The 15,249-nt window shown below is 42.4% G+C and overlaps 2 long non-coding RNA genes across 6 annotated transcripts in view; one reads left to right on the forward strand and one right to left on the reverse strand.

Moving 5' to 3' along the window:
- Positions 1-15,249, reverse strand: part of LOC147347952 (uncharacterized) — a 146,727-nt gene that overhangs the window by 24,848 nt on the left and 106,630 nt on the right. The gene's annotated exons all lie outside the window — the stretch shown is intronic.
- Positions 7,378-9,255, forward strand: LOC147347953 (uncharacterized). The gene is made up of 2 exons (XR_015150855.1): positions 7,378-7,478; positions 8,372-9,255. It is a non-coding gene; the product is annotated as an uncharacterized LOC147347953 (long non-coding RNA).

Here is a 15,249-nt window from a genome sequence, read left to right on the forward strand (position 1 = left end):
AGAGCCCACTGTCCATACGCAGTCACATGCCCACACTCACTGCAAGGGACTCTGGGCGATCTCGGACAGCACATACAGTGTTTGATAAGCACAGTCCCTCTGCCACACAGGCTCTGCCCGTGTGTAGTTGTACGACCTTGGACAAGGTTCGGAAATATTCTGTGCCATACTGCATCCTCCATAGTGAAGCAGGAGTAACACTAGTCTCTGACTCCAGTATTGTGGTCTAGGAATTGATAATATGCTTTTCAATCACAATGCCAGGCACATAGCGAGCACTCAGCAAAAGTCAGTTGTCATTTTTATTGTCACTGATTGTATGATTGTGAGAAAAACGCTTTGTCCTTCTGGGTCTATGCTCCCTCATCTGCAAACCAGCCATGACAATAACCCTGATTAGGCTGGCTATTCAATTAAATGGCACAATATATAAAAAGACCATAGCACTGTGCTCGACATATAATCAGCACTTAATACAAGTTATCTCCCCTTAGTGGAGGTAATCATGAATTGATAATCCTCCTCAGATCAAGAGGCAAAGGCCTTGTTTGTGGATTTAATAGGGTGCAATAGTATTTAAGACGCTGACCAATGGAAACCCCAATACAGAGTATTTCAAAACATAAATGATTTTACAGATTTTCTATTTTCCAGAGGCAGCTTAACACCCAACAAGCAGGCTGAGTCACTCCAGTCAAGTACAACTCTTTGCGACCCTATGGACTGTAGCCCGCCAGGCTCCTCTGTCCATGGGATTCTTCAGGCAAGAATACTGGAGTGGGTTGCCATTTTCTTCTCCTTAACACCCAGAGATACAGTATCTAATATGCAGTATGGTTCTGTGGACCACTCAGTTATGTTTCGAACTGCATTTCCCAGAGTCCCTTTTTAAGGTGGTCTGGGTTAGCGTTGTGAACAGTGAACTGAGATTTGGACGTGGGTGTGGAGCGGCAGCCACTCTGCTCTGGAGGTCAGTGTTGGTGATAGGTATTGAGGGGTGGACACCGAGGTGCTGTTGGGTCCACTTTGTCCTTGATGACTTTCCTTTCATACTGCCAGTCCTGGGGAACTGTGCTGAGTCCAGGCCCGCAGCTAGGACTTACCAGGTGACACTGTGCAAGGCTGACCCTCTGAGAACTCCTATATCCGCTCTGTTTTGCCTTTCCAGTAGCTGGACTGTGTCATAGCTTCCATATTTTCCTGGAGGTTCTGCTCATTCATCCCCACCAGGACTGCTTTGTGACCTGCTGTGGACTGAATTATGTCTCCACAAAATTCATTTGTGTAAGTCCTAACCTCCAGGACCTCAGAATGTGACTGTTTGGAGACAGGGCTTTTAAAGAAGTGATTAAGGTAAAATGAAGTCATATGAGTGGGCCCTAATCCAATGTGACCGGTGTCCTTAGAAAAAAAATGGAAATTAGGGCACACACACACACACACAGAGGAAAAACCACGTGAGGACCCCAGGAAGATGGCCATCTGCAAGCCAAAGTGAGAGCCCCTGGAAGAAAGAAGCCCTGATGACACCCTGGTCTGGACTTCTGGGCCCCATGAGAAAATACATTTCTGTTATTTAAGCCGGCAAGTCTGTGGTACTTTGTTATGGCGCCCTAACCAGCAAATGGGCTTCCTTATAGCTTTTCTTATAGTTCAGTTGGGAAAGAATCTGCCTGCAATGCAGGAGACCTGGGTTTGATTCCTGGGTCAGGAAGATGTCCTGGAGAAGGAAATGGCAATCCACTCCAGGGTTCTTGCCTGGAGAATCTCATGGACAGAAGAGCCTGGTATATCCACGGGGTCGTAAAGAGTTAGACACGACTTAGTGACTAAACCAACCAAACCAACCAACAAATACACAACCTTTCTATGACCTCTCAACTTCTAGCTGTGGATCATTATTCTTCCAGCTCTTCTCACACCTGGGTAAGGTCTATTTCTACTGTAAATTCCTTATTCTATAGTTCTCATGGTGCTTTTGGTTCCCTGATTGAACCCAGATTGATACATATAAGGCTTAAGAACATGGACTCTAGCTATAGTCTTTTGGGACAGAAATCTCATCTAATTTTATTCTGTGCGATCCCTGGGCTATTACTTAACTTCTCTGTGTCTCTGTTGCCTTATCTGGAAAATAGAATAATAGTACTTTCCCCTGCTCCCTTACAGAGTTGAATTAAATGAACTACTACAAAGAGACTTAGTATATTCTTACACAAAGATTATGCTCAATAAGTGTTGATTAATGCTGTGATTGTGGTTATTACTTGTTACCCACCCAAGAGCTAAAACACTGATTCATAAGTACCCCTTTCCCTGCCCTGACTTCCTATATGTATGTCCACCTTTCCTCCTGGATTGTAATACCCTAAAGAAGGGTATCATAAGTTATTTTTGCTTTTCTACTCCTGAAACTTCCATCTTCATGTGTCAAGAAGCCTCCACTGTCTGGATGCTGACCAAGTGAGAATTAGAGTTTCATATGGTCCAAGGAAGGCTTAAGGTCTGTGAGATCCAGCCTCTAAGATCCTGGCTCTCAGGACTCTTGCCTCCTGGTACTCACACCTATATAGTCTCCTCCCACATGAAGCGGGGCTGACCTCTGTAACCTATAGGACATTGGGGAAGTGATGAGTGTGACTTCCAAGGCGAAGTCATAAAGGAAAGTGATGTTTCTACCATGCTCTCCTGGATCGTCACAGGGGAAGCCAGCCACCATGTCATGAGGAAACTCAGGCAGCCTTATGAAGAGGCCCACACGGTGGGGAAGTGATACCTCATCCCAGAAAAAGCCCTAACTTGCCAAGCATGTGAGGTACCATGTTGCAACCAATCCTCCAGCCCCAGCCAAGCCTTCAAAAGACCACAGTCACAGTGGAAATTCTAATTGCACCATCTCATGAGAGACCCCAACAGAGACTGTTCAGGTAAGTAGCCCCCAGTTTCTGACCCAAAGAAATCATGTGAGGTCCTAAATATTTATTGCAGTTTGTTATACAGAAATAGGAAAGTAATATACAATCTAGAAGAAAACTGGCCTGAAAATATGCTTTAGCTCATCAACTGCAATGGTAAGAATCAGTTGTATTATATATCAAGTGCTAATTATCTGTTAGGTGTTATACTGAATACTTTACAATCATAACCTTATTTAATCCTTAATATTATCTTACTTAATGAATGACAGAATTAGGTTTGTACTATTAATAGTCTCATTTTTCAGATAAAAAAAAATGAGGCCTAAAAAGGCAATCAATTTCTTCAAAGTCTACCAGCTAGTCGGTGATACAGCCAAGACTGGCTGCTCATCCCCAGGCCCCCAGAGCTGGGTTCTCCTCACTGACACCCTATTACATCTGTTTGGCAGAACTCACCGAGGCCTCATCTAAGGTACTGGTTTCCTAAAAACTCAGGGGAACAAAGCCCCTGGGCTATGAATATTGCCCCCAAATCCTCCAGACCTGGATAATGAACGCCAGCTCGCCACTTCCTACAGTCTGGTGCAGCCCTCCCTGGGGGTGCAAAGACAACGAACTAATCACAAGTTTGTGCTGTGAACACACTGTTTAACACCATATACAAAAATAAACTCAAATGGATTAAAGACCTAAATGTAAGACGGGATGTTACAAAACTCTTCAGAGGAAGACATAAGCAAAGCACTCTCTGACATAAATCACAGCAATATCTTTTTGAATCCACCTTATACAGTAATGAAAATAAAACCAAAAATAAACAAATGGTATCTAATTAAACTTAAAAGCTTTTGCATAGCAAAGGAAACCACACACAAAATTAAAAGACAACTCACAGAATGGGAGAAAATATTTGCAGATAAACTGATGATCAAGGGAGTAATCTCCAAAATATATAAACAGCTCATACAGCTAACTATAAAAAAAAAATCAAAAAATGAGCAGAAGACCTAAAAAGACAGTTCTCCAAAGAAAACACACAGATGGCCAACAGACACATGAAACGATGCTCAACAGTACTCATTATTAGAGAAACACAAATCAAAACTACAGTGAGCTATCACCTCATACCAGTCGGGATGGTCGTCATCAAAAAACCTAAACACCGGAGAGGATGTAGAGAAGAGGGAACCCTCCTACATTGTTGGTAGGAATGTAAATTGTTACAACCACTATAGAGAACAGTATGGAAGCCTCTTAAAAAATCTAAAAATCGAACTACCATATGATTCAGCAATCCCACTTCTGGGCATGCATCAAGACAAAACCGTAACTCGAAAACACGCACGGGCCTCTGTGTCCACTGCAATACTATTCACAACAGCCAGGACGCGGAAGCAAGCTAGACATCCAGCAACGGGGGAGAGGACAAAGGTGTGCATAAGCAATGGAATGCTGCGCTTGCTTAAGTCACCTCAGGCGTGTCCATCTCTCTGTGAACCTTTGGACTGTAGCCCACCAGGCTCCTCCATTCACGGGATTCTTCAGGCAAGAGTACTGGAATGGGTGGCCATGCCCTCCTCCAGGGGATCTTCCCGACCCACGGATCAAACCCGTATCTATTATGTCTCCTGCATTAGCAGGTAGATTCTTTAGCACTAACATCACCTGGGAATGAAATACTACTCAGCCATTAAAAAAGAATAAAGTAATGTCATTTGTAGCAACAGGGATGGACCCAGAGATTATCAAACTAAGTGAATCACAAGTCAGAATGAGAAAGACAAACACCGTATGATATTACATGCAGAATCTTAAAAAAAAAAAAAAAAGATACAAATGAACTTGTTTACAAAATAGAAACAGAGTCACAGACTTCGAAAACAAATTTAGGCAGTGGATTAAATTAGGAGTTTGAGATTGACATACGCACACTACTATATATAAGACAGATAACCAACAAGGACTTACTGGATATCATAGGAAACTTTACTCAATATTCTCTAATATTCTACATATGGGGAAAATAATCTAAAAGAGAAAGAATGGACATGTGCACATGTAAAACTGAATTACTTTGATGCACACCTGAAACTAATACAACATTGTAAATGAAATCTAATATAAAATAAAAATTAAATTAAAAAAAACCCATGCCCCCAGGTAACTGCAATTCAAGTATCCATATTCCTTCCCTGTCACTGCACTCTGACTTCCCTCCTGGCGTAAGTGGTTTTTTCCCTGCTCGGGGAAGGGCTCGAGGATGCTTCAGGAGCAATTTCACACCTCATTCTAGAAACCTGCCCTGCTCTCCAGTGGAGGATACAACAAAGAAAGTAATTAGCTCAGAAGATTGAAAAGTGAAAGTGTTAGTCACTCAGTCATGTCTGACTCTTTGCAACCCCAGGGAGTGTAGCCCTCCAGGCTCCTCTGTCCATGGGATTTCCCAGGCAAGAATACTGGAATGGGTTGCCATTACCTTCTCCAGGGGATCTTCCCGACCCCGGGATCAAACCCAGGTTTCCCGAATTGCAGGCAGATTCTTTACTGTCTGAGCACCAAGGAAGTCCAAATCAGAAGATTACAGATCTTATTATGAGAACCAGTTACTTTCAGTTTTCAGCGCAACTTATATTCTCTTTGGCTCTTTCTATGTGTTAGCACTTGGGCTGACTTGGATTTCTTGCTGGTATAGTCCTTGATTACTTAAACAATTCCATTTTCCACGAATCTTAAGCCAGTGACTTCCTATTAGTAAACTTCCTCGACCACAAAACATCTACTTAATCAAGATGTGTTCTCATAGCATGGTGCCTAAGTCCTATGAAAAAAAGTGAAAGTGAAAGTTGCTCAGTCATGTCTGATTCTTTGCAAACCCATGGACTATATAGCCCATGAAGAAGGCAATGGCACCCCACTCCAGTACTCTTGCCTGGAAAATCCCATGGACGGAGGAGCCTGGAAGGCTGCAGTCCACGGGGTCGCTGAGGGTCGGACATGACTGAGCGACTTCACTTTCACTTTTCACTTTCATGCATTGGAGAAGGAAATGGCAACCCACTCCAGTGTTCTTGCCTGGAGAATCCCAGGGACGGGGGAGCCTGGTGGCCTGCTGTCTATGGGGTCACACAGAGTCGGACACGACTGAAGTGACTTAGCAGCAGCATACAGTCCATGGAATTCTCCAGGCCAGAATACTAGAGTGGGTAGCTGTTCTGTTCTCCAGGGGATCTTCTCAATCCAGGGATTGAACCCAGGTCTCCCGCATTGTAGGCAGATTCTTTACCCTCTGAGCCACCAGGGAAGCCCTATAGTATATTGCAAAGGAGAGGAGAGACTTTTCAGATTTCTACTTAATTTGCTAGGAGACCAACCAATCTTTGTTGTTTTCTTTCAAACTATAATACAGAGTTGGCTGACATACAACTATTTTCCAAGTCCTGCCAGCTAAATAATGTCACTCGACATCTAGTCCTACAAGGACTGAGTCCTGAGCCACTGCAAACCCTGATCTACAACATACCCTGAGAGGGGTGCAGGGTGGAGATCTCCATGAGGCACTCTGTGCACTGGGAAACTGTCAGATCAGGCCTTCAGAGAGTTAGACGTTTTCAGGAGAAAATATTATGAACCCCATTCTTGCACCTTCCCATCCTTAGAAAAGCACTGAAACCATTCACTAAGACATCTGTTCCTTGTGACCAGCAGCAACCTTCTACCAAATGTTCCTGCTTGCTGCAGAAACCCCTTCATAAAAATCACGAATATACTGATACCTCTTCAGAACAGTTCCTCAGAGCTGTGAGAAGCTGACTCCCGGCTAGAGTCTCAGTAAAACACTGAATAAACTTGACTCACAGCTTCCACATGTTGTATATTTTTGTTTTCCAGTCAACGACACATAATACATAAAGTGGAACTTGCCCAATATCCTGCCTTATCAATTATCATTATAAACAAATCAGAGTACACACATTCAACTTGTATGCTAAAATATTTTACTTTCATTTTCTCCTTTAAAAAACAGAGCTTATACGTACTCTCTCGTGTATTTTTTCCTCTTAGAAGTCTCTCTTGGAAAGACTACATCTTAGAAAGATGTTTCGCATTAGTACTGACGGGGTTTGGGGCACAACGCTGTAAGATGTACCACTTTGGCAAACGGATTATTTTGAGCTGAAAACAACTGAGGTGTAAAAGATTCAGGAAGAACCTTTGGACTTGCTTCTTATTGCCTAAAAGAATTTAAAATAAGAGGCCTGTCCCAGGAAGTAGCTATCTTCCTGGTTAACTATAGTGAACGATTAAGTGTGATAGACGGGGAGAAATGTAGCAAAGCCCATTTGATCAAAGTTCTCTCTGTGTCACCGTCTTTGGATGGCCCAGCAAACAGCTGTCTGCCAAATATTAACATTTTTTACCTTCCTGTGAATTATCTTACTTTCCTTTGGAGTCTGAGACCCTTATTTCTTCTCTTTGTTTAGTCACTAAGTCATGTCCTACTCTTTTGAGACTCCATGAACTGTGGCCTGCTAGGCTCCTCTGTCCATGGGATTTTCCAAGGTAAGAATACTGGAGTGGGTTGCCATTTCATTCTCCAGATAATATATATACCTCATCTTGCCTGGCTGTCTTTGGAACTCTTCATTCCTATGTGAATTCTCCATGCACATAATAAATTTGATTTTTTTTTTCCTATTCATCTGCCTTAAGTAATTTTTAATTGCCAGCCAAAAGAACTAAAAGGGGAAGGATGGGGATATCCCCTTCCCCCACAGCATGCAGAGATTCTTATTCTTTGAAACAGTTACTCTGACATGATCAACTATTCTCATATTCAAGGAGCTGTGGGCTGCTTCCTTCCTTTTTCCAATGGCAATCTAATGTGGAAATGACCGTTCTTACCTGTATGCCCTGCACATTCAGAGGAGTGTTTCTGGAGCGTAAATTCCTATAAAGGGGAATTCTGAGATAGGATTTGTGAGCTGTATCGGCTTACATTCCCATCAACAGCATCTGAAGCTGCCTGTTCCTCTGTACTTCTTCAAGATTGGATATTATCCTTTCTTCTCTCGTTTTGCGTTATGCCTACCTCTTCTTATAATTAACACTGGTGAAGGGAACAATGGATTCTTTTCCTCCTCTACAGGTGGACTGAAAAGGAAATTCCCTCAGTAGTAAACAGGAGATTAAGTTGGCCCAGAAGTAATTAGCATTTATATAGTGCTCATTCTCAGAACTAATTCCCATTTACACACACAAAGAGGAGTTTACACTGAGGGGAGCTCTGCATGCGCTTCCTCAGAGCTTGAGTTCTGCTGTTCTTGGCTTCAGCCAGTGATCTAGAGCCAGGAGGTCCCCCTGAAGATAGGTTAAATTGTGGGTGTTTAAGAATCACTTAAGAGGACTCAGAAAAAAATGGAGTTTCTAGCTCTCTTATTTCCCATTTGATTCAGGCGGCCCTGGGTGGACATTTCTGCGTCTTTTGGAGCATGAAATGCTGAGGTCATTATCCTGTCGGGCTTGGGACACTGACATCGCTACTCCACGTGAGGCCACTTCTTTGTTTTATCCAGTGACTTGCTTTGACTCCCATCAACTCCCATATCCTCTATAAGCAACCATCTCTAAGCATTGGATACATTTTCCAGAATTTTAAAGTATCTCTGGGAAATATGTAGTGTGGTTTTACATGAATGTATGTATAAATTTTATATAAATATATATTAGATAAAAATAATGTTATAGGTATAATATAAAAAAAGAATTAAGTTGTAGTATAGATGTTTCTTTTTCTTGCTTTTCACCTTAGCACTCTATTTTAAGATCTATTCTGATGGCTGTGGGTTGCCCCACAGAATTCCCTGGTTCTAACTGCCGATCTTTTTGTCTTTTCATACTGTTCATGGGCTTCTTGTGGGAAGAATACTGGTTTGCCATTTCCCCTCCCACGGACCAGGAGAAGGGGCCGGTGAAGGATGAGATGGTTAGGTAGCATCACTGACTCAATGGACACGAATCTGAGCAAACTCTGGGAGACAGCGGAGGACAGAGGAGCCTGGCAGGCTATAGTCCACGGGGTCGCAGAGTGGAACAACTGCAGATCAGATCATCATATCCTCCTGCGCTGCCATCACCTCCTGCCCAGGCATGCCCTCAGAAATGGGCAGGGTGGTTGTGTCCAAGTCCACGCCCTGCTGCTACAAACCAGGCCACAGTGGCCAGCCTACCAAGTCCTGAGAGGGAATTTCTCTGGGTTTTATGCCTGGGAGTTTGACTGTTAGGGTTGGGCAGTTTTTAATTTCTTGATAGTTTTGAAAAATAAACAAAAGTACAGTAAGTGGTATAATGAGCTCCTTACCCCCATCTACCTGAATTTTGAATTATCACGATTTCACTGGACTTTAGCTCTTTCTTTTACGGCACTATTTTAGAGAAAATCCCTGACACTGGGCCATTTTACTCTAAGTATTTCCATCTGCATCTTCAATACATAAGAAAATATTTTACATAACCCCAGTGTCAAAGTCACACCTAAAATATTAAAAATATTCTCTCGATATCATCTTCTTTAAAGCTTTTTAAATTTTACTCAGGAATAATTGACAAATAAAACCGTACATATCTGGACTGTAAATATATATATACACATTGTGTACACATATACACACATTGTGAAATAATTACCAAATTAATTCAACGTTTACCTCATGTAGCTAACTCTGTTGTAGTAGTTAGCTTTATTGAGATATAACTTGACAAATAAAGTCATATATCTAAGTGTACAATGTGACGATTCAACATAAGTATACACTGTGAAATGACTCCCATCACCAAGTTAATTAACACATCTGTTTCCTCATATATGTATATATATATATGTATATATATCACATTGTGAAATAATTACCAAATTAAATTAATACAAGTATCACCTCACACAGCAAACTCTGTTATAGTAGTTCTTCCCTACCTATAGGGTTTTTAGCTTTACTGGATATAACTGATAAAGTTGTATATTTAAGTGTACAATGTGACGATTTGACAAAAGCTTACACTGTGAAAAGATCCCCATCACCAAGTTAATTAACACATCTGTTACTTCACATGTTTCTTTCTTTTGGATGAGAATACTTAAGTTCTACTTTTTTAACAAATTTCCATTATACAATAGGGTGTTATGTCAACTAGAGTCACCATGTCACACAATTAGGTCTTCAGACCTTTTTCATCTTAAAGCAGAAAAGTTTGTATCTTTTTACCAACTTCTCCCTCCAGGCCCTAGAAACTACCATTCTACCCTGTCTCTGAGTTTGACTTTTAAAAAATTTTTACACTCCATATATAAGTGATACTGTGCAGTATTCGCCTTTCTGTCTAGACTATTTCACTTAGCATAATGCCCTCAAGGTTCATTCATGTTGTTGCAAGTGGCAGGGTTTCCTTGTCTATCATGGCTGAATATTACTGAATAGATCTACCACATTTTCTCTTTTCAATTCATCCCATGACAAACATGCAGGTTGTTTCAACACCCTGGCTGCTGCGCGTGCTGTTGCAGTAAACCTGGGTGCACAGATACTTTTTGACCTTTGACATGGTGATTTCATTTCCTTTGGATGCACACCTAGAAGGAGGATTGTTGGATCATATGGTGGTTCTATTCTTTTTTTTATTTTTTGAGACTCCTCCATAAACTGTTTTCCATAGTGGCTGCACCAGTTAATATTCCCATCAACAGTGAACAAGGGTTCCCATTTCTCCACATCCTCGTCAACACTTATGTCTTATCTTTTTGATAAGACATCCTAACAGGTATAAGGTGATAATGAGGAAACTGGACACCCAGTTCAGTGTTTATTATATAAAAGAAACAAGAGAAAACATCAAAGGGGCAAACAGGTGCCCAGAGATACATTCTGCTGCTTCTCAAGTTTGCCTTAATCCAGTTTTACTGGGATATACTTTATACCGTGAACAATAAAGTATATTATTACACTCAAACTGAGAGTCTGGTCTCAAAGGAGCTTTGTATATACTATCAGCATAGCTAAGAGAGAGGAACACAGCAACAAGGAATATTTTCTCTAAGTTACCACTCACAACTTTTAATAATTTGTCTTTTTTAATTTTTGAGGCTTGAAGTAACATAATTACAAAGTTGAATGCTGTCTCTACTGTTTACTGTGTGATCTTGGATAAGTCATGTAAACTCTGATTCCCAGTTTCCTTGTCTATAAAATCTGGGTGACAATATCTATTTCTCATGATTGTTGTTCAGGGATTCGCTTATTCCTCTGAAAAACATTAATTCAGTGTGAAGGGACTTACAGAATATGCTGCTCCAAAATATGTCACATTGGCACATGGATCATTTTGAGCCCAAGACAATTGAAAACAGATGCAGAGAGAAACCTTCTCAGAGCTTCTCTTGCCTGATGAAAAGCAGAAAAACTTCTGAGGAATGAGAACTGCCCTATATCACTCCTCCAGGGGAGTTTTGTGACCGTAAAGAAAATGGGAAATTGAGCACCAAGATGAACGAAACAAATCTAAAGTAAGCCTTATCTTCCATTAGTTTCCCCACATAAATGCGCTCCCACAATTTACTACTCTAAGAAGCCCAAACTTCCCTTATCTTGTCCCTTCCCTTATCGCCTTGTCTTAAAGTGGTATATAAGCTTCCACGTCTAACCGCTTTTTGGCTCTTCGTGTTTTTGTGGAGCCCTGTGCACATAAAACTGAAATGTTTTTCTCCTGTTGATCTGCCTTTTGGGAGTTCAATTTGCAAACCTTTGTCACTTACCCTTGGCTGGGGTAGAAGGCCATCCCTTGTGGAGGGCTCTGCTTCAAAGACGGACGTAAGTGGCAGACGTGAGCGCTAAATGAGCTGACTACCTCCAAGGAGTAGGTCTCAATCAATTTTCACTTCCGTCTTTCCTGCATTCTTCTCTGCCAATAACCCAGCTGATGCCACAGGTATTCGTTTTAAAGAGTAAAGAAGTCCTATAGGCATTTAGTACTCCAGCCTCTGCCTGTGGACCAGGAGCCTTGGTCTCACCTGGGAGCACGTTAGGAATGCAGCAGTCCGTTCCCAGCCCAGACCTGCCGCGTCAGAATCTACCTTTTAACTAGATCCCCAGGTGCGCGCTCTGCACACAAAGGTTTAGGAAGCACCGCTAGGGGATACAGGAAGGGACTAACTGCACTGACAGATGAAAGGGAGATTCCAGAAAGCAGAGAACGTCAAGGAGAGCTCCTCAAATGCAAGGCTGCAGCAGCATCGGTGAGGCAGGTCTACACGTGATCCGGGATGGTTGATAACATCACGCGTCCTCCACTTCCGCAACGTTCCCTTCCACAAAGTAGCCCTGTCGGTCCTGCTCTCAACCTGGTTCCCTCTTCTGACAAAATCTTCTTGCAATTTAGGAAGCACAACTCAGATGCAAATAACAAGAGGCTCCAGTAGTGCCAGGCCTTGTCTAAATGGGATTAGTCAGCCTCCGCCCGCAGCTGCGAAGTGTGAAATGAAATTCCCTAGTTCGGATGGATGGACTCTTTCTGCCACGTCTAAATGCAATGGTAGCTTGGAACAAGCGGAGCTGCGCCCCAGTGTTTATTATTTCTGGCTGCACTGGGTCTTCACTGCTATGTGCAGACTTTCTCCAGTTGTAGTGAGTAGAGGCCACTCTCTAGCTGTGGTACGCAGGCTTCTTTTCTCATTGCGGTGGCTTCTCTTGTTACACAGCACAGGGTTTCGGGGGTGTGGGATTCAGTAGTTGTAGCACACAGGCTTAGATACTCTGAAGCAGGTGGGAGCTTTCTTCCTGGACCAAAGATCAAACCCGTGTTCCCTGCACTGGCAGGCAGGGTCCCAACCACTGGGCCACTGAGGAAGTCCCAGTTTTCTAGAGCCCGAGAGGGTCAGAGTGAGGCAGAAAGAAATGGAGGTAGACCTTACTTCCCACAGGGCAAAGGCAACACAAGGAACTGGGACCTAAACAGCCCCAGGCTTAGCAAATGCCCACTGAATCTGGACCAACTTCTGTCCCCTTTTTACTATATCCCACTCTTCCTCACTTCTCATTTGTACTAATTAACAATTAGGCAAATGATTAGATAGATAATATCAGTGAGGGAAAAAACCAATTCTCCTCTCCTCACTTATGTTTAATAATTAGGGGTATTCAAAGTAAACCAGAAAGACACATTAACCCAAGAAAAGACAAAGTTTATTCCTGTAAGTACAGGGGAGCTTCCAGAAAATGTGGCTCAAAGCAGCAGCTAGAATTTGGGGCTTATATAGCATCTTAATAGGAGAAGAGGAGGGGAAGGAAGGACACTTTGGGGAAAATGAATGACTTTGGGCAAAGATAAATCCTACTCCAGGAGAGTAGATGGGGAGGGATGATGGTTTTCTAACAATGTTTGTTTCTGCAATTTCTCTTCCCAGTGTCAACTTCTCATTCTCCCCAGTACATCTTCCCCCAGTATAGGAACCCCGCCTCCCGAAGGGGAACTTATGGCAACCGAATTCTTTTGGAAGATTCTACTTGTAGGCAAATAAAGGGGGATGGGGGTCAGACAGACTCTCTTTCTGCATCTTTTGATTCTCAAATGACTGTTCAGCTCAAAATAATTTTATGCCACATTGGGTGTAATTTCCTTCAATAATTGGGAAAATAAGAGGATATAAATAAAACTACACGTGCTATCTTTGTATCACACGCAGGCATGCACACACACATGCACACCATCCACTATTGACACCAACGGAAATGACTGTTAACATTTTTTTTTATGATTTGTTTTTTAATCTTTCTTTCCACTTTTTGGTACAGCTTTGGGATCACACTATACATACAGTTTCATTTCTTGGTTTTTCTACTTTAATATTTTCAGCTTAGCACTGGAGAAGTGTATATGAAGAAGACTTTTTAAAATTTAATTAAAAAATTATGAAACCCTTCAAATGTAAAGTTCAGGAAGTAATATAACAACTATCCAGGATTTAAGAGACATGACTATTCTGCTATATTTGCTCTAGATTACTCTGCAAACAATGTTACAGATGCACTTAATATGTCCCCCCAAACCTCACCACAACCACCCCTTTCCAGAGGTCACCACCATCCTGAGACTGGTATGTTCCACTCTCAGCCTTATTTTTAACTGCTGCCAATGAAATATGTCAATATTTCTTGGGGTTTTATATCTCCCATAAATGGTATTATGTTGCAAAAATTATCCTTTTGCAATTTGCTTTCTATCATTCAACATTAGGTCATCTCCATAAAGATAATCTCTTTTCCATTTAATTATACAAATGAAAAACAGGTATCCATTGTTCTGTTAAAAAATGTTCCAGTTTTGCAAAGGCCCAGAGCTGAGAGCTGATGGCAGACGGAGTTAGATGGTACCTTCTTGTCTTTTTTTTAAATTTATTTTTAATTGGAGGATAATTGCTTTACAACTGCTATACAACAGTGTGAATCAGCTGTAAGTATACATATATCTCCTCCCTCTGGAGTCCCCCTCCCACCCACCCCCCGCCCATCCTTTTAGGGTTCTCCCTTTCATGTGCCTTTTTGAATCTGTTCGTTGTCAGAGGACTCAAGGGCATTCTGGGAGAAACAAGAGCAAGCGCAAAGCCCAAATCCTCTTAAGTGTCGGGTTGTATAGATACATTTAATGTGGCCCTGGCGGAGGCTAGGTGGCAGGAAAAATCAACAGAGAATTCTTAGGGTACCCATAATCGTGGGGAATCTAATCTGAGACTCAGATTGTAAAGCAAGCCTATTTCTAGGCACAGACTAGAGAATATCTGGTTATGAACACTGTGTGAGGATGTGGCGCCCAAACTTCATCCCATCTGGATGCCCTGGCTCATGGGCAGGAGAAGGAGAGGCTGGGGCAGGCAAGGCTACCTGTGCATACACGGCAAGAACCAGTCCTGCCAGCAAGTCAGCTTGATCGCCCTGGACGGTGGAGGCTCTGTAACGTGGAGACCACGTCTCCCGTGGCCAGACGCAGGGTGGGTGATGCAGACGCCACCTCGAAGGGCAGCTGGGAGGAGCATTAGAGGCAGAGGTACTACAGCTTCTGCTTTTCCTCTGCAAGCTGGTGGTTCTGAGCTTTTGCTATCCTTGGACTTGTCTAGGGAATAGGATCTGAGAGAGTGAAGGATGGACTTTCCCTAATCAGATCCCACTGATTCTGTGCCAACAGATTTGAACACTTAAAGCAACGTGACCCATCTGCACATTCTCCAGAAGCCACGTATAAGGATGGTTGTGATGGCACTGTTCCCATCGCCCTGAACTGTACCTACTGC

This window comes from Bos grunniens, chromosome 22 (genome assembly GCF_055505025.1).
Source record: "Bos grunniens cultivar Pamir isolate PY7600 chromosome 22, Bosgru_T2T1.0, whole genome shotgun sequence".
Lineage (NCBI taxonomy): Eukaryota > Metazoa > Chordata > Mammalia > Artiodactyla > Bovidae > Bos > Bos grunniens.